Below are 26061 nucleotides of genomic sequence, written 5' to 3'. Positions count from 1 at the left end.
AAAAGTGGACTTTTTTTGAAGATCGCGCTTGCGGAACCTCTAAACATGATTTTTTTTAGTCTGCCCCATGCAAAAGTTTGTTCTGCACATCCTAATCTACCATTTGGAGGGTGAGCCCCCAGATTCCCAGAAGTTATGCAATTTTGGGACACCCTAGTGCTCATTAAGACCAGAAATGATGAAAAATGTTTTTAGATTTTCGGAGTACCCCTTTTAAAGGGGGTCGTCCATACAACACAAATGATGTTTTCGCGATATTGATGTTATTATACGTCGGATTGTAATGAAAATTTGCATATGGGTGTTTTGAGGGATAAGCATTTGACAGGCCAACCAAAGGGGTCGTCCATATTAACTTCATTACTTATTACTTACAATATTTGAATTCAACATTATTTCTTTTCGAGGCGTCGCGAGCCAACGTCGCGAGAGGATAGTAACCATGGCATAGCATACTGATCAGTGAGAATATTTTAGCGCGTATTTCTCAACCAAGCATATTTTAAATGCAAGTGGTGGCGATAAGAAGCCTAGATGTGATTTTTTTCTTCTTGATTCTTAGCTCATTTCTACAGCACATAATTATGAATGACGCCTAGATGTGACTCAGATTGATATTTTGCCGATCGAATAAAACAAATAAATTTTGTGTTGCCAAAATCTGGAATTGGAAAGTCAGGCATCCATTTTTAGAAATTTTCTTTTCTTTGAGGGGTTTGTTGAAATGAAAGTTTACGCATGTGGGTTTTAAAAGACGGGCAGACAATTGCAGGTATCAAATGTTGTATAACGAGTTTTTGCGATTTTGACAAAATTATTTACTAGATTTAAATGATAATTGTCACCCGGGAAGTTTAACGGACAAGCAATCGATATCATAATATCGATCAGGTATAAATTTTCTTGTAACGGGTTTGCAAAAGGGGTCGTCCATATTAACTGTTTATGGTTTTTAGATATTGTCGTTTTTATGCATTGGATTGGTATTAAAAATTCCACATCAGGATTTTAAGACACGGGCATTTAAATGGATGTAAAAATTAGCTTACGGAGTTTTTTGAGGTAAGACGAATCGATCCGTATTGTGGAATTATAAGTTAAAAGTTAATGATCAATGAGGAATATGTGCACAATTATTTATTGGGAATTGTGGATATTCAATTTCGGATAGTCTTGCAATTAAAAAGCGTCATTCTCATGAACCAGAAACAGTTTTCGCGACATTTTAGTGTTAATTATACGGGTAAACGTACGAATAGAAGAACGGGTTTTGGGCAAAAAAAAAACAGATATGTTGTGGTTTACCAACTTTTTTATAAGAATAATCTTACTGAACAAGTTTTTTCGATATTCACGTCATTATGCATTGGAATGGTTTGAAAATTTGCACATGGTAGTTTTGGGGGAAGAGCAATCGAGTTGAGGTTTCAAAGTTTGTAAAAGAGGCCACCGAAAGAGGATTAATTTTTTAACAATATTTATGTAATAAACGAGTCGAAATTTGAACACGGAGGTTTAGGTCAATTGATTTTGATTTCAATATTTGTATCAAACAATTAAAAAAAATCTATATCAACTGTTAAATTTGTTTTTGCAATAATTAGGTGAGTTTGTATCGCACCGAGGCGAAAAATCATACACAAGGTTTTTTTGACATGGTCAATTGATTACTGATTTCAAATTTAGTAGCAGACGACAGAAAAAGTGATCGGCCATATCACGTGTTTAACATTGCTTCACAATACATACGTAAATTTATCTTGAAAATTCATGACATATTCTAAGTTGAAAGCGAAACGGAGTTCGTACGGGAGCAGCTAGTATGTAAATAAAAGATAACTCTATTCCACCACTGAAACCTGCGTTGTAACACAGTTTTCAACAAGTATACTTAAAAAAGGTTTAAAAAAAACATAAATTGATTGTTTCAATGTTGACGCCATTTTACAAATAACTTTGCAAAACCTTTGTATCTGTTGCAACATTGCTGCTTTCAATGGAAAGGGCGAATGGGAATCCCTTACGTCAATTGTCACGCGATCCATCAATTTAAGCAAACGCAAACGGTGTTAGCTTACTGGAAACAGACTATACTAGAGTCTGGAAGCATTTGCGAAAAGAAAAATCTCCGCTTAAATACCTTGCGTGTGGGTGGGCTTCAATACATATTCTTTGAAGAATGTGTGTGTGTGCTCCCAGGGATGATTCCCGCACCCACGATGGACAAATGTAAGCAGAGCTCCAGCGATAAAAGCGTGCAAACATATTTCATACAGTCTGTGTGGCGGCAATCCTGCCCTTTACCAATAAAGAATGGCCCCCTATACCCCAACCCAAGACCTTCCCCAGGACGATGGACCCCTGACAACATATGACTTTTGGCTGCCACTCAGACTGGGTGAGACTACCAGGCCAGATTTCCGGCTTCAGCCCCCACAAGGAATGTTATTTTTCTTTTCCGTCTGGTAACAGTTTGAAGTTTTCTGTCTTGTTCGCTGATTTATAGAGTTCCTTTTGGAGGGGGTTTCACATTGATTCGCATTTCCATCGAATGTCGAAGTAAAGAAATTGTTCCTGAAATATTTTCTTGATGGGCAGAGGAATTGGTTAAATGCATCCCATAAATATAACTGTCAATTTTTGAGAGCATGTAATGTCTCTTTCGAGTTGCACATTATAATATGAATGTGGATAAACAAAAAAAGGAAGAGAAATCAAAATAGGTACCCAACACATAGGTTTCATTTGATATTTTGACATCAAGAGAACATATTGTACAACTTTAGCAAACATGTGCTACAGAAAGGAATTGAAATCGTTTTGGATTGGATCGAAATATCACAGCAATCATGAAATAGTTGAGCTTATGATTTTCATGACAGCAACGAAAATTGCCACCACCTGAGGCGCATTCTTGAACGAACTCGTGTTCATGACTTGCACTGAAATGCACTTCAAAGTTTAAGCTACTTCTGAAAACGCCATACTTAATAGATGTTTGCTCAACACTTACCCTCGAAAGAAAGGCAAACACAACAGGAAACGGAGCTTTCGTTGCTCCAAAACTATTTCAGACACGAAAAGGCACAGATTTTATCGTGTAGGTAGGTGAGCTTTTGCATTTCATGAGCGCGGGTAATTTATGATGAACAGCGGGAACGAAAATTATACTGCCTTAAGTGGTACACTTTAAATTTATTCTAGAAATGAAGCACGCATGTCGGTCGCGTTTGCCAGCGTTGAAGTTTATAAAGGTTATGAATGCTTTGTTAAATTAGCGGTAACGAAAGGGAAGGGCTGCATTTTTCATCGATTTTTTTTATCAAACATGAGGACAGTACTATAAAATATAAAACACTTATTTTGTAAAATGGGATTAATCGGTACAAAAAGTGAGAAAATTATTAAAATTTGAGTAACTACACCCACAAATCAGACTCTACTCAAATAATGAATTTCTTTTGAGGTTGAATTATAGGTATAAGGTTCTATGCCGGACCGGAATTAACAAACTTTCTAATAAGGGGCCGTTCACATACCACGTGGACCAATTAGGAGGGGGGGAGGGGGGTATGGAAATGTCCACGATTGTCCACGGAGAGGAGGGTAGGGGTTTGGGTCATGTCCACGTGGACATACTTACTTTCAAAACAATTTCTAAAGGTTAATAAATATTAAAATCTAAAAATGACAAAGCTTACCAGTTCAAGTTTAAACAATAAGCAGCTACTTGAAAGCAAGTGATAAATTTGATAATTTAGAAATTTCAAATTAAAAAAAAAAAACATTATTTTATTGTATATTATTTTATATTTATTTTTATTCTTAATCGATTTTTTTTTCAAAATCAGCCATTTCTATAACAAAAAGACAAAAAGTGTTGTTTTCTAACTGTCAAATTATAGGTATTAAAAAAAAACTATTTCAAATCTGTCCATGTGGACATTCGGGAGGGGGGTAGGGGTTTGCCAAATTTCCACGTTTGTCCACGGAGGGGGAGGAGGGGGTCGAAAATCTCAATTTTCTGGCTACGTGGTATCTGAACGGCCCCTAACTGGCATTGTCCTCCCAGCGCAACCGCATTGCATATATCTGAAACCAAATAAAACATATCCCATATCATATCACAAGACATGTGTTTGTATGTAAACCGGCATTAAAAAAACACATTTTTTGTTTCCAACCGACGACGGCAAAAAAACCACCGGGTAAAACGGCAGACAGATAATGCAATGCAATAATCGGCGGAATATAAACTTTTGTTTGCTAGCCGACTCAATTGGTGCACTGGGTAACATGTCGGACTGGCAAGCCGAGATGAGATGCTGCAGTGAGTTCGATTCTCACTATTTTTTTAAGGATGAATTATCCAACAAGAGAAAAGTCCCATAATTTTTTTTTGTTTCGGTTGAATGTAGTGGTCATGCATCAATTTGCTTGGGAGCACGAGTATTTATGCCAGTAGTGCTTTTGAAATCATATCATCTTTGGTATATTTAGTACACTTTTCAGCGCATTTTCAGCATAGAGATTTGCTACATAGGCATTGAATTTTTGCATACCTCTTCTAAGGGTGTAGCAATCTTCAAATAATGGATGTATTCTTTCACGACCAATAAGGCTGGAACAAATATCAATATCTTCTTTTGTCACCCCCCCCCCCCTTCGAAATTTCCAAAATCCCGAAGGGGGGAATAAATAAAGTTTGAAGTATTTTAAGTAAATTTCAAATAAAAATTCAAATATCCGAAAGATTACAAGACCAAGAACAAAATTTTGGAAGATGGAAATTAATTCACATTTTGTATTCTTGATTTTAATGAATTTTTCGATAAAAAAAAATACTTGAATCATAGGTTTTATGCAATAATATTGTATGCAATTTGGTTGCATACAAGCTTTCGTGCAATTTATTCCAATTTATTTGTTTTTCGCATTATTTTTATTGTCCCCCCCCCCTCGCGATAATCCAACTCCGAGTGACAAAAGAATTATTAATCACATTAAAGCATTAATCGCATACCATGATGTGTGTTGTTTGGAAACACGCAAATAGTGGTGTTCTATGTCTGTAAGTTTGGTATACGACAAGAAACACTTCTAACATGACTTCAGAGGAAAACAGACAATAAATTATTTAATCATTCAATGAGACCTATGAAACAACCAATTAAGACAAGGAAGGTGAGAGCTTATTTCAAGTAAAATCTCCGACATAAAGTTTCATTAACCCTAATCCGAAAATCAATCAAAGTTAATAAAAATAAATTAAAATAATAATTCTTCTCGGCAACACTGAAGATAAATAAAATAGAATAAATTGCTATGGCAACGTTTGTAATTTTGGCAATACTAGGCAAAACAAAGTCAGTCATTGAACTATCCGGGATACCAGATGAATCTTTGACGTTTTATAATTAGGAAAAAATGTGAACAAAAAGGTGAAAAATTTCGATGAATTTAAAACTCATTTTACTACGGGTTTTTCCTTCAGAGATCTCTTAAAAAGTAAGTAGAATCAACTTTTAGGACTTATTTTAGTATTTTAAATATTGTTGAAAAATAATGATAGCTTCCAAGCGGTAAATTGAGTTTCAAAAACTGGTGTTTTTCTTGCCGTTGAAAACTCATCAAACTATTTTAATAGTTTTTGAATGAAAAAGTGATATATTCACAAAAATTTTCATTCAAAACAAATGTTGAAAATATTTGTAAGCTTAATTTATGAAAGTTCTGTTCTGGAAAGCATTCTCACAAGGAAAAAAACTGGTTGAAAAAACAGGAATTTTATACTGTTTTCTGATAACCTAAGTAACAAATTTGATGTTTTTTTCTGGAATCAACGGAGTGTGTGAGTTATTTATTGTACTGGAAGAAGATTTAAAATGATTTAGATTTTTTATAGATTTATTTAAGTGTCGTATTCCATTTATGAAAAATGCACTTCTCAAATGTCTGATCTTATGTGAGGGCTGTTTGCACATTTTTAAGTTTTTGTAAAAATACAAAAAAAGCTTCCCAAATGCTCTAAACTCTTCTATGGAGTACTTTGTGGCGCTACTGTTTGATTATTATATCCCATTCTTATGAGTGACAGACGTGTATGAGCGAATCTCCAAATTGAGATTCATAAGAATCGTAAAACCACGACAATGGCATGGTTGGTAGAATAAGTACAAAGAGCACAGATTGTCAAGGCTGCTGCTACCAAAAATTTTTTTTCCGGTAGAAAAACGGATTGGCACAGGGAGCACAGATTTTTAAGGCAGCTTCTGCTGATTGTTAGCTTTGATTTGGCCTTCCGGTAAAAAAAGACGGAATTAGCTTGGGAAGTGCAGATTCTTAAGGCTGCTGCTGCTGATTGTTTGTTATGATCTTGCTTTTCGGTAGAAAAAGACGGAATGGATTTAGAAGCGCAGAATTCCAAACTGCTTCTGCTTACTTTGATTTGGATTTCCGGTGGAAAAAGACGGAATAAGTTTTGGAAGCACAGATTTTTAAGGCTGCTTTTGCTGATTGTTTGCTTTGATTTGGTCTTTCGGTGGAAAAAACGGAATTGGCTTTGGAAGCGCATATTTTTAGGGCTGCTGTTGCTGATTGACTGCTTCGATTTGATCTTGCGGTGAAAAAAAACGGAATTGGCTAAGGAAGCACAGATTTTTAAGGCTGCTGCTGCTAATTGTTTTTTTTTTTATTCGGTCTTCCGGTGAAAAAGACAGAATTGGCTTAGGAAGCGCAAATTTTTAAGGCTGCTGCTGTTGATTTATTATTTTGGTTTGGATTTTTTAAGGCTACTGCTGCTGATCGTTTTTTTTGAATTGGCCTTCTGGTTGAGAAGGCTGTTTGTAAGAATACTATCGATTTATTCCGGCTCTCGTAAACCGAGACAGAGTGACAAGAAAAGCACAGTTTGAGAATGCTGTTGCTAAGAATTTTTTCGGATTGTTCCGGCTCTGGCAAACAAAAACAAAGCGACAGAAAAATCACAGATTGGGAAAGCTTTTGTGACGAATATTTTCGCATTGGATGAAGAATATGCAGAAAATAAATAAAATTTCAAGATTTGAAAAGCTTTTGCTTAGAATGGAATGTAGAATTGAGGTAAGGGATATTTGGAATATAAAATTTTGTATTTAAGAAAAAACAAAAGTCTGTAAATAAAATAGAAGTTGAGAAGAAATGTAGAGATGAAATGAAGCATATGCAGAAACAAAATAAAATTCGTAGGATGGAGAATAGATGTGGAATATGGAATAAAAATTAACGATGTTTGATAAATAAAATTATGTTTTCAAGAAAAAAAAAACAAAATTCGATGCGTAAAAATTTTTAATTGAGAATAGAGGTGACAAGGAAAAAAGAGATGAGATGAAGGATATGCAGAAAATAAAACAAATTTATTTAAAAAAAGTAATAGCTGTATTTGGCAACACTGAAGATAAACAAAATGAAATGTGAATCATATATCAAATAGAGATTCATAAGAATCGTAAAATCACGAAACACTGCATTTTTATTTTTTTTAAATACATCAATAGAAACATTTTGATGACATTAAAAAATGTTCCGAACATTTCATTCAGTTATATTCACTTGCTTCCTGGTTATTCAACTTCTGACATAAAAAAATCTAAAAAAAAATAGTCCTTACTAAAACTACCGTAAGTCACAAATGATATATTAAAAAAAATCATTTTTCCGTTTTGCTCTCTCCCCCCACAAAATCAACAATCGTTCTCGGAGAGCAAACAAACGAACGAACACACACGTTCTGCCAACGATACTAAAAATTCGGGAACAATTTTAAGTTTATAATTTGCTTATTTTGGTGACACAGCACAGCGGAATTTTTTTATTTCATAAGAATTTTAATTAAATTTTCTTTCCATTGAATAAACTTTTAATTGGTCTAAACAGTGAAAATTCCTTGAAAACAGAGTGCAAACTCAGGAAAGATTACAAAAAAAAAAGGATAACATTTCAAATTTCAAAAAAATAACTCTGAAAAATTGTAGTTGATTTAATTCTCTATGTATTCAAAATGTAATGATTGCAAAATGTTAAAAATAACATGAATTTTTGTAGCCGTATTTTTAAAACAATTTTTACATCTCAAAAACAGTTTTTAAGGAGGTGAAATGCATACTATAATTTAGAGACTTCTTTTATAAATATTTGTGCGCCAAAAATTTGAAAAAAAAAAATTTCCGTAATCAAAGCAATATTTCTTTGAGTAAACCACATGTGACTTACGGTAGTTTTAGTAAGGGATTTTCCGGATATTTTATGTTAGAAGTTGAATTGTGAGGAAGCAAGTGAATATAACTGTATAAAATGTTCAGATTATTTTTTGCTAACATAAAAGTGTTTCTATGATGTATTTTTGAAAAAAAAATGATCGTAGAAGCGCAAAGTGGTAACGATTTAAGCGAGGAGTGTTAAATTGATACTCCAGAGACTATAACGGGTAAAAAAATCAGGGGGACGGATGAGGGATGATTAATTCTGTTATCAGCTTATAAAAGTTTGAACTCACGTAATTTCCACGAAATTGAGTTGCTTCTCAAAGAAAAATATAATTGTCCAATTAGAAAAAAAAGCTTCCCTTCCTTGTTTTAATGTCAACAAACTCAAGCGTCCAAACATCAAATTCATCATCGCCGTTCTTTGTTTTCTCATCAAGAAATTGCATGCCACTTTAGAGAGCCATTGAATCAATTTGTGTACAGTTTGACACTTGACTCGGAGTAAAATCTAACGCAAACACAGCATAAATCACGATAAAGCAAGAATGGGGGGATGATTCAAGCAGCCGACGACGGACGTGCTTCCAAGGCAGGAACCCGAAAGCTGCCTTCGAAGAATCTTTCGGTCCGTAGTTTTCCTCGAAGCGGCAAAAGAAATCAGCGCAAAAACCGGGGGGAGATTTGGTCGTAGGAGCTCTTTAATCTCTCTCCCCCTTCGGAAAATTGTCTTGTTACGTGGAAGGATAAACCGGAATTGAGCAAGGTCCCTCGTAGTGGAACGATATATCTGTGTATATGTGTAGGGTTTTTCAAACTTGAAGTGCTCTGGCCCGGACATGACCCTCGAAGTGACTCGCCAACGTTGATGCTATCCATTCATTAGCAAAAATAGAGCACTTAAATATTATCGCAACAAGACATGAATGTGACATAAAAAAGCGGCTACAAAATGACATGATTATTGTTTATAGCATTTTATGGCAATAGTCAGGAATTCCACGTTAGAAGATAACAAATTTTTATATTATGAATAAAAATAGTTTTATTTATGTACAAATTTCGAGAAAAGACTTTGAATTGATATACCAAATTTAAAAAAAAAAATCCTCCATGTACTGATTTTAGTTGGAAAATTTTTGATCTACCGAAGGCTTTTTGAAGCAAGCCCTAGCCCAACGACACATCCTTCAACCGAGTTAAATCAATTATAAAGTTACTGTACTCCTCATTTGCCGTAACAAATTCTGCAAATAAATACGGTGGGTACGCTTTGCTCTAAACACGCCAAAGCTTTCAAAATGCCAACTGACAGCAGAGGAAAGACGTCGCATTAATCGAAACAAGAAACGGCAACCAGAGAGAGAGACACACAAAACCACACTGAAACCCCTAGGAAAAATCTCCAAGTCCGCTAACCAGGACAGAGCCAGGGTTCATGTTGTCGATCCGCCTTTTCCTTCGGCGTTTCGCTGGAATTGGGAAACACATGACAAAACCGGAAGGGTTGCTGCCTGAAAATGTCAACCCTCACCGGTGCGGGGCTTAAAAGGAAGAAGGGGAAAACATCGGAGGGATTTATCGATATAGATGAACTCCAGAGGATGGCGCACTTGACAGTGGGACCTGCCACAGAGAGCGAGATGGAGACCTGTGGTTGGATTTTGTCTCGTCGAGACTGGCACCAAAACCGGTGCTGAATGTCAAATGGAACCTTTGGGGGCAATACTGTTGCTTGAGATGGAGTCAGAACCCGGAACATATTTGCTTTCTTCAAGGAGTATTTTTGAAGAAACTGTACAGGTTGTGTTTTAAAATGCAACAGTAACTTGCAACAGATAAAGTTGGAGACCGATTTTTTATTCAAGACTTTTTAGAATATTTTCAAATTTCAAGGAAAAGTTTCAACTTGAAACAATAAGACATGCAACTTGAGTCTCAGATTCGAAATTCGTGAGACATAAAACCTTAGACAAGAGATCTGAGATCTAACATCTGAGACCTGAGACCTGAAGCCTGCCATATTAGAACTTTGACATGAGGCATGACTCCTGAGACATGAGACTTAAGAGCTGTGCGAAACCTGAGGCATGTGAATTAAGACCTGAGACATGACACAACAGACACAACTTGAAACGTAAGACCAGCGGAGTGAAGCGTGAGAAACGTGACATGGATCGTAGGGAAAGGAGACGTGAGAAATGAGACATGCAAAGTATAAACTGGTATGTGAGACGTGGGACGTGAGATGGTAGTGGAAGTGAGACGTGAAACGTGAATCGTGAAGAGGGGGACATGGAAAATGAAAAATGAGGCAAAAATCCTGAGAAATGAGCAATGAGGCGTGAGTAGTGCGAAGCAAACCTTAGACGCAAGACTTAGTCGTGAGACATAAGAAGTAAGACATGAGACTTAAGACATGAGAAGTGAGAAGTTAGAAATGGGACATGAGACATGAGACGTGAGACATAAAACGTTTGAAATATGAGGTAAGAAGGGAGATCTGAGAAGTGAGAAGTGATATGTGATAAGTGAGAAGTGAGACATAAGAAGTTAGAAGTGGAACATGAGACGTGAGACATGATACGTGAAAAGTGAGACGTGGGCGAGGCTGTACACAGCATTTTCGTAGGTGATGGAAAGAATTAGAGAAACATGCTATCAAAGAACGAAAGAACATAAGCCGTAAATATCATGAATTTTTAGAAAAAGATACAACGGCTCACCGGCAGGACTCGAACCTGCAATCTCCGCTCCGCTGTACACAGCGGAGCATGTAACGATGGACGAGGTAAAATCTAAAGATGATGTAGTATTAAAGCTTTCTGTTGCATTAATACATCTGAATAATGTACACAATGTGTATACGTCGTGTGGTGTAATATCACAACTTTCTAAGTACATCAAGTAGTCAATGTTTTTCTCAATTGACGTTCTAATTATGTATATTATTTCAAAAAAAAAATTGGGATCACTCCGCAGTATGGTGTAACGGCCAAAAGTTTTGGATAAGTCTTCTAAAACATGCATTTTTATTTCACGCGTATCTCTCTTGTCCAACAACGTATTGTTTAACTAGAAAGCTGATTTGGAAGATAATGAGGTGAACTTGCTTTAATTTTTTGAAGACTTAGGGGAGATAAGGGCATAACGAGCACCCAGGGCATAATAAGCACTCCTTTTTTCTACAAAAGTACGTATTTTCTTAAACAAATGTTCATGAGGATTTGTTTTATACTACCTATAGTATTAATTTTTCACCAAAAAAGAAATATCCTTTTCATCTTTACAGAAATATTAAATAATAACCAGCTAGGTTCTCAAGTGACGAAAATATTATAATTTTTGAACACCACCAAATAAGCTTTTATGACCTTTAAATCATCTTGATCTGAAATGTACGCACTGCAACATGATATACACATTGTTTCTCAATTTTCACAATCATAAAATTTTTGATTTTTCACTTTAATCAATTTTAAAACGCGTTTTTACTAAAATTTGTTGACCTGGGGTGAACATAGCACTTTTAATCAGAGCAAGATGAGCGTTTTCTGCCGTATAATCTAGCAGCGAATTCAACTCGATGAAGTCAACTGAATAATAGAGCTACAGCTTGACATGTTTCATCTGTCGATCTGGCCTATTGGTGAGGTGTCGGAGAGGTAATCAGTAGACTCGAGTTCGATTCCTGTTCGAGGGGATTATTTTTTCACATACCATTCATGATTGATTCTTTTGATTGTTACATTATACGGCTAGTAGCATCATCCGTCAAACAAAACACCAAAAACATAATGTATGGATGGTAAAACGACTATAATCGAAACAAAAAAAATGTTTGAGCATGTGTTTATTGTTTGAATTCTACAAACAGACATAGATCATTTTGTTATCGCTTTTTTTGATGAATGATAAATGAAAAAAAAATCACCTTGACCAGGAATCGAACTCGAATCTACTGATTACCTCTCCGACACCTTACCAATAGGCCAAATCGACAGATAAAACATGTCAAGCTGTAGCTCTATTATTCAGCTGACTTCATCGAGTCGAATTCGCTACGGCAGAAAACGCTCATCTTGCCTTGATTAATGATGCTTATACTGCCCCAGGGGGGGTTCTCATTATGCCCCTACAGTGACTGGTTTTCAGCTTTCGGCAAAAAATTTTAAAATGCATTTTTAAACGTTTTTATCTTCTTTTTCAAGTTTCATCCAATTAGGCAATAGACTATTTGAGTGTCTGAACACGAAACAATGATGTCATGCACGTATTAAAGCTGTTCTCTATGGTTAAATAATCGTTTTCCTTAAGGTGGCCATTACGGTCCACCGACGGAAAATTAAATGAATGGGTTTATAAGTTAGACAATGTGTATAAAATGACTTCACTTCTGTTTTTCCACTGAAATTGCAAAAGCAATAAAAAAGACTACCTCTTCTCATCCAATTTCCCTGAACAACTTCCCCATTTTTCATCAGATCACAACCAAAATTTATGTGATTTCTAATATTCATGCCAAATTTAAGCTTATTCGAGGAATTTTCGATAATATGCAATAAGTTCTTGCAAAAAAAAAAAAAAAGATTTTCAACTGAAATTTCAAGCGATCCACTGTCTATATAAATTAACGTTTTATTAAATTTGGGTCGTTGGTTTCAAACACATTTTTATGATCTTGTCCTATTTTATTGGAATATCTTAAGTTTCAAACAATTTTTGTTTAATTGTAAATTTTCGTAACATATAACAATTGTAACACTTGTAGAAAAAAACCAAACTTTTAAAAAATAGTTGCGCACTTCTTGAATTACTTTGACTGTACTTGTTAAATTCTTTTGGTTTATAAATATTTCAATGGAAAGATTAAAAGTCTCAGTAAAATTGTATTTCAAATTTGATCGGAGAAAATTATTTCCTGATTTTTAGGTGTCAAGTTTCAGGATGATGTTCGAAACATGTTGATTTCAATTTTCTCTGGTTTTATCTAGCGCTAGTATAAGACAAGATCATTTGAATGTGTTTAAAACCAACCACCTAAATTTAAAAAAAAAAACCCTAATGAGTGTATTCGAAAAAATGCAACACTCTCTTTTGTGAATAACTTTTGAATGCATAGATGGAAATTGATAAATTTTCAGTGAATCTGCCTAGTTATGTAATGTGTAGATGAGCAAATTTTTGTGACGTTCTGTCATGTGGTCTTTTTTTTTCTTTTAAAAAACGAACACAAACACTTACAGGATCTCAATGAAACTTGATGTTTCCTCGAAGAGATTCGTTTCTATTTCTTAACTCTAAGCGTACATCTTTCGGCTAGCATCTCACAAATGCTAAAACCCCAACCCACAGAAAGTGTAATATGTATACCGTGATTGGGATTCGATCTTATGCCCGCTGGCTTAGAAGACTTGACGGCTATCCACTATGCCACAGGCTGTGGCGAATAACCTGATAGCTTTCACAGAAATAGTTTTTCAATTTTCATTTCTGGGCATCACGTGCGCCATCTACAATGTATACTATGAACACCTTGGCGAGAGTTATCAACAAAAAAATTCCTGGCTGGAAACCTGCCACGGGTCCAGTCAAGATTTCGTTTTGCAATCCATTACAAAATTTTTCAAAATATCTACCCACTAGTGGTCCAAATGTTTTGCGCACGATTTGACCACCATATTTTGTTAACTTTACCGGTCGGCAGCTTTTTTACCTCCTAAACTGACAATTGTATCAATTTTTATTCATTCAAGAATTAAGAAAAATGAACTTCTTTTCACAAAAACTTATCGCAAAACACAGGAAATCTTCCGAATTAGCTCAAATTCGGAATTAGCATTAGAAATAAAGAATTCTAATCCCTAAAAATTAGAAATTTTGGCACCATTATAGCATAAAAAGTGTCCGTTATGATAGTTTTGGTGATATAACCACAGATGAACAGATGTACAAGCTAAGTTTTTGAGTTTTTTGGTTGTGCCACCAGATGTCTCCAAGGACACTAGAGGGAACTATCAAGAAGAAAGTACAATGTAAACAAAACAAAATAACTAACTATTAGTCAGTTATGCAAATGTCGTACTACTATTCGACGAGTTTCGAGCAAATTGATGTTGAAGTTTTAAGCTTAAAACTGATTTTCTAATTACTTCAAACTGGTATAATAGAATCAGATATGATGCGTGAAAATGCACGCTCAGAGAAGCCTTTAATCGGTATTGCTTCGTTTGATTGTTAATTTTAAGCTAAACTGGATGAAATAACTGATTCGTCTGGCTTGTTCAAAGTTATTAGTTAGTCTCTTTAGAATCAAGATAAAGCCGTCCATTCTACTCCGATGTTAGTTTATTTATTTTTGAGATCATATACAATTGCGCTCTTCCAAGAATGTAGTACTTCTAAAGTCAATTCGGCTTGTTTGAATAATAGCATTTGAAATTTTGCACTGGTTTCTGGAATTTTTAATTCAAGCTTGTACATCTGTTTGTTATTTCGTCAGTCTCTCTAGTGAAAATATGATGATGATGCTATTTTTCTCAGCTTAAAGTTGTTCGTGGTTAATCTAATTACAAATCTAGCAATAGATAGCACTGTTTTTCGTCATTTTTTAACGTCTTCTTTAAAAGAGAGCACTGGAAATTTTACACAAGTTTCTGAAGATTTTTTGTTAGAGCTTGTACATCTGTCCATCTGTGGTATAACTTATAACTTATAAGTACTGCTGTACGGACATTTTTTTATTCACAGTAGGGTCCATCATAGCTGTTCTGTTCTATTTTCTACCTGAGATGTCATCGTAATGAAAGTTACTAGAAAATATTTTTAATAATATTCAGAACTAAAATCTCCATTTGCTAATTTCAAACCTTTTTTTTTCGACCAATCGAAATTTTTTTACGTTTCGAAATTTGATGATGGAAGTTTTCCATACAGCCATTGGAATTCTAATGTATACAATCTGTTACATAAGAGTGTACGCGGAAAATAATTAAAAGGTAAAATATACCGAGATAAAAAAGTAAACGCTCGTGAAATCATAAAAAGGTAACTTCTACCTCTTCGAGGTAAAAGTGGTAAAACTCATCTCACAGCGAAGTAAAGTTTTCCTGAATCGAACTAGAAAAAAGTACAAATAACCGAGAAAAAAAAATTATCTGAAAAAGGTAAATCTTACCTCGTAGCGAGGTGAAGTTTACATGAACTGAGCTGAGTAAAAAGGTACAATTCATCTAGAAAAAAGAGAAATCCTAAAAAAGGTACCTTCTACCTCTTCGAGGTAAGTCTTTCCTCGTGGCGCGGTGAATTCTACCTAAATTGAGCTGGAAAAAGGCCCAATTTACCTAGTAAACAGGTAAATAAAAAAAACTTTTACCTGTTTGCCGGAGCCGTTTATGGCAGCTAATCAGTTTTTTTTATCAAGAAACAAGTTTTGAAATGGTGCGAAATATGCAAGAATCAGAACAAAATGGTAAATATAGCTTTAAATGTTATTTAGTTCTGCTAGCTTCTATTGAGGATTCTTGTTAATGTTACAGATAAACAAAGTTGGCTCGAACTGAAAAGGGCATGAATGTGCTAATAAAGGAGGATCCATTTATATATATATATATATATATATATATATATATATATATATATATATATATATATATATATATATATATATATATATATATATATATATATATATATATGTTGTTGACTTATGTACGTATCATATGTTTCTTTTTATAAACTAGTCTAGAAAATGGTACTTACATAATTAAACAAGCACCCGCAAAATTGCATCCGTGGGAGACCTAAAGTACATAACAAAAATAAGCTCATACGCTTCTGATCTTAGTTTTGTCATGCTCTTTCACGTGGAAAAGAATTTTTTGATGAAACCTGAATAAGTCACACAAACGCAACCAATTTTCAAATCACAGCTTTGGTGTTTTTATACACATTTTGAACTTAAAATACGTTTTTCCTGCCTGCAAAGTTTTCTCATGCCAAATAAAGAGTTGTGAAAAATATTTTGTCCATTTTTTCCAATGTGATAGAGACGAAAAAATAACTAAATGAATTATGAAATTTCAGTTTTGGGTCAACTCATAAACTTTGCACGTTATCTAGTCAATTTGGATTTGGTGGCCCACGTTTCTCCACAGTTTTTCAAAATTTAAAAAAAATGATTTTTTTAAACAGTCAGAACTCGGAAAATTTATGTATTTAAAAAATAACCAGGAAATGCCTAATGATATCTTAAAAATGTAGAAAACCTTTCAATATTTTTTTTTCTTTTTATCTTTTATAATAAAAAAAGTTATGAAGCAAAGAAAAAAGTGGCCCAAGATACCCCACTCTCCCCTACAATTCACTTTTTTCGTAGGTGAATGGAAAAAAAGGTAAAATTTATCTCGATAGATGGGTGGAAAAATATCACCTATGCTTCTCGGTGAATTTTACCTTTTATTTATTTTCCATGTAGTAACAATTACTTGCGATAAGTAAAGTAAAATATTGTTTTTTTTTTCACACAGGGGGCAGCATTGTCCTTCATGCTTCGTTGAAAATTAATCAGCTGATCACTGTTTTCAAAACGTTTTCAGCATTCTTCTAAAAAGAGAACCGCGTACGCTTCGCGCTTTGAAGCAGTTTTTTTGTGTTCGCACCCCAAGGGTTTTTACTTTGGATTGGCCGTCTCAGTCGGGTCTTAAGAAAAACCCGTAAGATCTGTCAAAAATTGGATGAAATTTTAGCTGCATCCCTCTGGTAATAATGCAAAACCATCACCCGAATTCGGCAACGCTTCCATTCTATTGAAAACGTTTGGGCTCAAATGAAGATGAAAATAGAAAAGAATCTACCCTGGAATTTGAAGCAGCTTGTCCACCGGATTCACAAAATCGTTCCCAGAAGAATATGCGCAAAATCTTGTCCAAAGTATGCCACGAAGATGTCAAACTATTATTAATGCTGAGGGTGATTGAACCTGCTAATAATTTTTTGATAAAATAAATCAATAGTAAAAAGAATTTCATAAATGGGCATTTTAATTTTCTAGAAACAGTAACTACGCTCTTATGTAACAGACTGTATGTGATCAAGTTCACATTCTTGCTTAGTTTTAAGACAGTTTTGGAAAAGAAAAACCCGTGATTAAAAAAAGGTTTGTAACAAACTTTTTTGAGCTTTGTAAAATATTTTTAAAGATTATTTGATAAAGATTTATTATAAAATTTAAATCAATATAGAAAAAAAATAAAACAATGTTTATTACTCACCTTAAATGCTTCCAAATTTCAGCCATTAGGGTTCAAGCGACATGCGACACGTTTGTTCTTCTCTGCTTTTCTGCTTCCGCTGCTGGTTCCGTTTTCTTCTTCACATGATAGCGTAAATGGAAATCCCACGTGGACCGGAGGAAAAGCTTATGGACGACTGGCGAAGGACGATAGATGGCAAAACATGACTCGAGCAGCGACGACGACGCGGGTCTTCCGACACGCGAGGAACTGTCGATTTTTATTTCTTCTTCGGATTACTTAAATCTACCCTCTATACACAACAACGACAACAACGCATATCCCCTTCCGGTCCTTTGACCTTTCCTAAGCTAGCTCTTGCTAGCTGTACATTATCTTTATCTTTTTTATTTTTTCAAAAGCTACAATCTTGTGCCTGGCTATCTATTTGGAACCAGAATCGAAATTGGGGGGGTTTAGGGTGCAGGGCGCACTTGAGCCAATACTGGGAACAATAGAATTTCACCAATATAAATTCTGGGAAAATCACCATCCGACATACTTCGGCGGAAAAAATAGAAAGAAAAAATCGATGAAACACATTCCTCCTCTCTTCAGTCAGTAGTGTCAGCAGCAAAGGCACACACAATTCAGAAGTCGAAGGAGCAGGAAGCAGAAAAAAACCAAACAACCAAAAGTCTTCCTATGTACCAGAATTTAATCAAGATTTTCTGTTTTCATCCATCGTAAACGCAGAGAGAACGACCAGTTTTTTTTTTGGTTTTTGGGTTTGGTTCAGTTTGGTTTGGGGGCTGTTGTATACTTTTGTACAACACACTTACTTGCCAGGAATTTTAATTGGTCGGGTGTACGGAAAAAATCTTGTCGCATCACCATGTTCTCTTACTTATTATTATTATTGGTGCCGTCGAAGGATGCCGCCGGCCCTCAAGTGTCAGTCCGGCATCGCAGGTTGGGCCGGTGAATGTGGGGTAAGGGGACGATGGGACTTAAATTGCATGCAGAAAAATATAACTCACGCCTTTTCTGCAAATTTGATCCGAAAATAGATTGCGGACTGCAGAAAATGTGGAAAGTTTTGATCTTGAAGCATTTATCAGATAAAGGTTTGAGTTTGCAATATGGTTGAAGAATACAAATTGTTTACAGACATAACATTGAAGTAACATTATGATTCATTATGATTATGATTGATTTGGAAGAAGCATCAAGATCATTCCAGAAACAGTCAATGAATCACAATAAATTCTAGTACAAATAAATCGATTATTGATTGAAAATATCATCAGAAAATATGTTAAAATATATTGGACCTACAACACTTTCTTAAGGAACGCGCTCGTACTCTCCATTTTTCTTAGAAAAACTGTGTCTCGTAGAAAATCTACACAACCAACTACTTTATCATGAAATTTGATACATGAGCCAGTTTTGCATAACGAGAAAAATTTAATACAACACTCTCCCTTCTCAAAAGAGAGGGGGGGGGGGTGATTCCCATACAAATTCAACATAAAGCATGATATAATTCAACAATACAACAAATTTCAAGTGATCCATCAAATTTGATGTATGTACGTACATGCAAATGTGAAAGGTAACTTCCATCAACAGCAAATTAAAATAAGGCACAACTTGAACAAACTTGAAGTCTGTATTGGAAGACTCCTCTTACTAAAAGGAGACAGAGAAACTTTGATACATGAGCCAGATTTGACATAAAGAGTTTATTAAGTACATTGGCATAGCAAGAACCCTTCCACTTCAAAAACGGGGGAGGGACTCCGATACGAAATCAACTTAAAATTTAAGAAAAATCTCGAGCAATTTTTATATAATTTTCATCAAATTTTTCACACAAAAACAACTTGTAATATTACACAAATTGAAAATTTTTGAAGTGGTATTTATCAAATTTGTTAGACTAGTAAGTAAGGACATTAAAAAATAATTCATTATATTAAGAGACTCCCCTTACACTTTAAAAAATAGCGGATTTGTACGAACAATATAATCAATATAATTCAAAATATGAAATAAGGCACAAGACAAAAAAAAATTGAAGTAATTTTATCAAATCTGTTGAATAAGCATGTATCGGAAGACTCCGCTCTTCTACTTCTAAGTAATAGGGCAAAAACAATGTTCTTGAATAATGTTCAAGTCATTTTTCATTAATTCAACAGCAGACGTTCAGATCTGTGCTTTTCGAGCCACTCCGTCTTATTTACCGGAGTCATAATAATGTTAAAAAAAATCTAAGTAACAGGATTTTTGGTATACGGTTTTCCAGCCACTTCGTCTTTTTAAATGTTTTCCAGTCAGTCTGTCTTAATTGCCGTGGCAGGAACAATCTCAACTAAATCTTAGCAAATGCTTTTCAAATTCGTTGCTTTTTTCAGTCACTCTATATTATTTATTTTCCAGCCACTCCGTCTTATCCACCGGAGCACGAACAACCTCTAAACTGTTTCAGATCTGTATTTTTCAACCACTCGGTCTTTTTTACCGGAGCCGGAAAAATTTTGAACTAATCTTAGTTACATCATTTCCAACTTAAATATGTTTTTTCAGTAGCTCCGTCTTATTTACTGGAGTCGAAACAACCTTAGCATAAGGCATTTTTGTCTTGCTCTTCCATTCGCTCTGTTTTATTCATCAGAGCCGGAACAATCTTAAAAAATCTAGGAAACAAGATTTTACGTCTGCGCTTTTTCGTTTCACTTCATCTTACTTATCGGAAAAAGGAGAGTTTCTACAAAAAATGTGCTTTTCTACTCCATCCTTCGTCAGAACCGAAACTACCTTAACAACATGCTTTTAATTTAATGGTCAATTAGTAACGCAAAGCTAGAACATCGAATCTTAATTATGCCGCAGTAAATGAGCAGTAAAATATTTTTAAGAAACTGCGAATTACCCTGATGCATCAAAAAATGTCCATTCGAGACACAATCACAAATGACATCTACAACAGCACTAACGACTGCAGTGGATGTTAAAGCCAAAATAAACAAACAGAAAAACTACTCATAATCCGTTGAAATTCTCGAATTTCCCCCGAGTACGGATGTACTGCTACCGGATTGGGCAAAGCGCCAATTCAAAGCTAGCTGGAAGAATTCACTGCAGAAAATTTTGAGTCGATTCCGAAGGAACTAGATGTTTGATACATGTCATTCATTTCAGTTTAAAAATTAAAAAAAAAAACAATTTTTTGTCGATTGCAGAAATTTAAATAATCCACCATAAACATGTAAATTTCAACTATGTTTTGTGCCAAGATAGATTCAAGCGTCAACTAAATTTAAAATAATAGATTTTCAAGAAAATGAATTTCGACATCGTCTATTCATTGGCTGCTGTCGGTCATCGATTCAGAAATTCGTGAAAACAGCTCCATATGGTTGACATTTTTGCGAGCAGTGGGAGCGTTCCACTTGACATTTACTACTTCCTTCATGTGTCCATACTTTCTATGTCACCAAGTTGCAATAACTCCCGATGGAAATCAAATGCGAAACTAGACACTGACTGCTTCGCGCACAATTTATACTCTGAACCAATATTTTGAAGTTACAAGAAAGTAATTTTTACAAACAACACCGACATTAAAATTAATTCTAGAAGTATAATGAATCCAGGAGGTGTTACCTAAGGCAGTAATTTAAGTCCAATAATATTTATGTTGTATTATATATTATAACATTTTTAAAGTGATAAATTTAAAAAAGTCTTAAATATCATAAAACATAAACATTACTGGACTTAAACCACTACCTTAGGGAACACCTTCTGGATTCGTTATTATTTTTGAATTTGATGTCCATGTTGTTTGTAAAAAATCGTTTTTGTGACTCCAAAATATTGGTTCAGAGTATGAATTGTATCGAGACATAGTCAGTATCTTATTTCAATTTTGGTTCCCATCGAGTGTTAATCGAATTTATTTCAATTTCGAAGCATTGATCAGTTGTAAAAAAACGAACATGGTGGCAACTTAAAATCCCTTTAACCTTCCTTTTTATTGTTGATAACCAAATGATGAAAAAGGGTGTGAATTGTAATTCTAACATGAGTGGAATGAAGAAAGCTCATAAATTAATTCCCAAACCTATCCCACCTCGATTCTGATTCCTTCGAAAACAAAAACTTTCTTGTTATCTATCCTAGTCACGTTTTTCAAGCTTTATCTTTCCGAAACCAAACCACAGAGCCTTTCCCACGCTTGAGCTGATCTATCCTATCCGGGGCGGAAAAATACCTTCGTAGTTTTCCATATGCAATGTTTTTCTACCAGCGCGATCCATTCACACCTGTGCGAGCTTCTCCTTATCATCATCGTTTGCAGGAGGAATTCCCCATTTATAATAGTGCCATATTTTCATGACCCTCTTCCCCCCCCCCTAGTTGGCTGTGACCCATAGTCTAGTAACACACCAATAACCATCCTACTCAACTTAGTAGAAGGGAAACGGAAGCGCTAGCCCGTTTTCTACCTCGAAAAAGGAAAAGAAAAACAAGAAATAATGCTCATCAACTCCACCCACACTCGGATTTATTGCACACATCCTTGCATTCCACGTGGCTCCGTTTGCTCCCACCTCAATTTTTTCTCATACTCTCTCAAATTACTTCAGCAGAGGGTACCGACAACAATACTCTGAAAATGCAAACTATTCGAAACAGACGTTTAAAATTCCAATGGATAAAAACAAATAAATAAAAAGGTTGACAAAAGTGCTAGCAGGTAAATTAAAACAGATTGAATCAACATCGCTCAACCACCACTCACTTTTTCGAAGAGACTACAACCAAAACTGCACACTCGTTTGCTGCTACTTTTTGTTTTTGGACTATTAAAAAACTTTCAAGTTAGATGACGCTTATTATTCCATTTTCAACGTTTCTTTTTTTACTAGAGCTCACCTGATTTATTGCGTTAAAAATTTCGAATGTTCTGAATTATTTTTGAATCTCCGAATTCTTTTTCGCTAAAAAATACACAGAAGCTTAGTTTTAGAATTCAAACCAATTCTGTTCTACGAAAAACTTTATAGATAAGGAAAACAATTTGGCAATTTAAAAAATGCTTAACCAAAGGGGTTGAGAATTTTTGACTTTCAGTACTTTTTTGGATATACAGTGGCCAAAATAAGAATATTACCATTATGTGTTTTGCTTGTTAAAATATGAATGATTGTAAATCACCAAAATTTTCTTCTACAATTTGTTTTGAATTGTTTAACGGATAAAGCAAGTATAAGTCTTTTTTTGGTCGTAGCAGTTGACGTTGAGGACCAAAAAAAGGGTACGAAATAAGAACAGTACCACCACTGACCACACTGACATGACACTTAGAACAAAAATTCAACCATTTTCTGTCTAATTTTTTGTTGTCAGATTTTGCAAGTTCGCAATACCGACGGCAGGTGGCGAACCTGAAAAATTTGACGAAAAATGCCCTGTAGGAAAAGTGTTTAGCCCGATTTTATCGTAGAAATTGCGCGTTTTATTTTTAAAGTTGGGTGGCATTTCCTAACTGGGATAGCATTTCTTCAAATCGATCGATGCGCACTCTGGAATCGACATTGCGTACTGTTGGAAAAATTATCCAGAAAACGAAATCGAATGTCCAGTCAGTATGGTCAGTGGTACCACTACCCGGTATTAAAATGGGGTTTTAAGAGATGCTCCTCTAGCGTTAAGGAATTTTATATTTGAGCTATAATACTTTATCAAACTGCTTGATTTCTTCATTAACATTTATTATTATGATGCAAAATGATGAAAAATAGATTTGAGGCTGAATTTGTATCCAAAAAACATTGAAGCCTGTTTTTTTTTAGAAATACTAATGTTTTTAAATAGTCTAACACTATTTCTCTATCCTTGAATTAAACCGAACCGAACCGAATCTATGCGTTTTCGAATATCCGGGATTAATTAAGGTGCGCTGGATGATTTTGGTCAAGAAATAAGTACTTGGGACCATGTGAACACCTTGGAAATTCTAAGATCACGAAATAAAAAAATAACAATTGCATCAAGGTCAGTAAAAAGTGAATTTCTTGGACCGATAATCAGAATAATGTTGTACTTTACGATGGAGCTTGATGGACCAGACGGCTATGATTTGCAATTGAATCGGAAGTTGAGATGAACAGGAATTTTGGCGGTGGTATATTCTTGTTCTGGTGATTTTTTGTAAATCCGAAAAAGCTTTCTGCAGCGTGAACTCCATTAAAACTGCGTTGGAAAACTTCTTCGAAATGGTGAATATGGGCCTAAATAAACCTGGAAAATCAATATTGAGACTTTATTTGGTTTTAACTTCAAGATAGTACTGCCATCCACGATTTTAAATTGAAAAGTGTGATTTACTGAAAAAAAATCTAAGATTTTGAATACCAACCTGTTTTTTTGTGATTCAAAATAAACCCCGAATGTTTGTTTCATCATTTCTCGTCGTTTTAATGAAGAAAGTAAGTAGTTTGATTAGGTATTACAGCTCAAATATCAAATTCCTTAGTTCTAGAAGAGCATCTCTTAAAACCCCATTTCCAAACTTTTTTTTTCCAGGAATTTACCACATTGTGGCATTCTTCCCTAAGACCTTCTGCCCACGTGATATCTTCACGACCCCTTAACATGACTTAGGTTATCCCATATTGTCTAGTGGTTACGATATCAAGCTTTCTGATTAGACATCCCAAAGAGAAATTCAAGTTAGAATTCCAGTAAGAATCAAACTTAGTAAACTTTGAACCTTAGCGGCATCTGAAACAGGAATTCCGGAAGAAAATTTATCACTTCGCTTAAAACCAGGTAGCCTGACAACAAGTTAAACCTGGCCTTTTGTAGAACCATTTGGCCTCTGCCAAAGCTTTAATCAAAACAAACGAACAGCACTTCTGACTGAGCTAGCGAGCAGTGCTTGCTGCGGCATATCAGCAAAACAAAAACAACACCGACCGAGATAGAAAGTCAATTTGACAACAAAGTAGCAGCAACAACAACAAAACGGAACCCCATCTCACGCACACATATTCAGCAAGCCAGCAGCAGAGGTTTTCTCATTTTTATTTTGCTACCATGCTTTTGCTACTACTTGGCTGGGTTAAGGTTTAGGTGTATTTGATCTAGCTCTCTCGCTCACACTCGCACAAACCCAACCCCCTGGCAACTTGACAGTTAAGTCGAGTTTGTTGTGTCGTCTTAAAAATTGTAGATGTCGCACTAGTCGCGTTTGTTTACAGGCATCCTGGGTCGTCCCTAGCAGCGGCAACGTTCATTTTCCATTGAAACCACTTGATTTTGTTTCGGCATCCTTGGATGCAATTCAACTGACGAAATACCATTTGAAAAGGGCACATAATCAAAAGTGGTGCAAAAAAGAAAAATAAATAACTTTATAATTAAATTTTAAAATAGTTGTCAATGAAATTAGTAATTTTATTTCAATCTATTTGAGTTCCATTCTCGGTTCCAACTTATTAAAATTTCTGTTTATAGCAAAGATTACAAAATGGTTATCTTTTATCCGAATCCGTTGTGTTTTTGTTACAAGGCGTCACCAGATAGAGTTATGAATTTCTTTCGTTAAACATAACGCGGTTTAAAATAGTTCCGCTATTTCCTTAAGTTTATTACGGTAAAATTTTATCCAGCTGAATGTTATGAAATATTAGTTTAACAAAAATGTTGAGATAGTAAACACTGAGAATGAAAGCGGAAACGAGTTGAGGTGATGGCTTTGCATTTGCACAAGTGAAATTTCGGCAAGTTTAATTAAAAAAAATAAGTACGTAGCATCAAATGTTAAGATTGCAGAAATGAACTTTTCTATAGTTTTATTGGCAGATTAGAAGTTAATGCCGATGTGTTAAAGGTGTGCAGAATAACCGAGTTGGAGGTAAAAATTGTAGAACAAAATCATCAAAGTATAAACTTAGCATACTATTATGATATCATAATAATTAGAACTCTGACACGGATTTCGAATGATGCACGGGATGTTTTTAGAGGATTAGCCGAACACATTTTGGATGCTTTAGTTAACTATCGAAACTTGTTGTTGAAATTATGTGTTGATTTTTATTTGAAGTTTCGGATGGAGTCCTTCGCTAAGCAACATAATGATTCTAAAGAATCTCTTCGAAAAAAACTTACAAAGTTAATATTGTTTAGAAATGAATAAAATGTTGTTTTAAAATTTACCAAACCAAAAACCAATTACAAAGATTTTTGAATTAAAATTAGCTTGTGTATTTCATAAATAAAAGCCATTTGAAACGCTGACTTTTTTGCCCATATTATCGTGTTTTTCTTTAAACATCAATTCCTTTTCCGCTGGTGATTCTTAATAATTGTTTTTAAAAACTTTTTTTTTTCAATAAAAAAAAATATTTTTGAAACCTTAATTTGTCGAACATTTCATTATCCACCCTTTCTATATGTTTGTTGAGTGAAAATGAGATTTTGACAGAACCAGAGAACCAGAAAAACTGGGCACACGCGATTAGTATGGGAAACGTCAAGTTGCCAGGGGGTTGCACAAACCT

The 26061-nt window shown here is 34.8% G+C and overlaps 2 protein-coding genes across 4 annotated transcripts in view; both read right to left on the bottom strand.

Annotated features, from left to right (window-relative positions):
• Positions 1-17767, bottom strand: part of LOC129754532 (neuronal calcium sensor 2) — a 364232-nt gene extending 346465 nt beyond the window's left edge. Inside the window, exon 1 of the mRNA XM_055750668.1 lies at positions 17516-17767. The gene's annotated coding sequence lies outside the window, so the exon portion shown is untranslated. The remainder of the gene's footprint in view (positions 1-17515) is intronic.
• Positions 1-26061, bottom strand: part of LOC129754530 (neurocalcin homolog) — a 424186-nt gene that overhangs the window by 396478 nt on the left and 1647 nt on the right. The gene's annotated exons all lie outside the window — the stretch shown is intronic.

The sequence above is a fragment of the Uranotaenia lowii genome, chromosome 3 (genome assembly GCF_029784155.1).
Source record: "Uranotaenia lowii strain MFRU-FL chromosome 3, ASM2978415v1, whole genome shotgun sequence".
NCBI classification, from domain to species: Eukaryota; Metazoa; Arthropoda; class Insecta; order Diptera; family Culicidae; genus Uranotaenia; species Uranotaenia lowii.
This window is presented reverse-complemented; position numbering and strand designations above follow the sequence as displayed.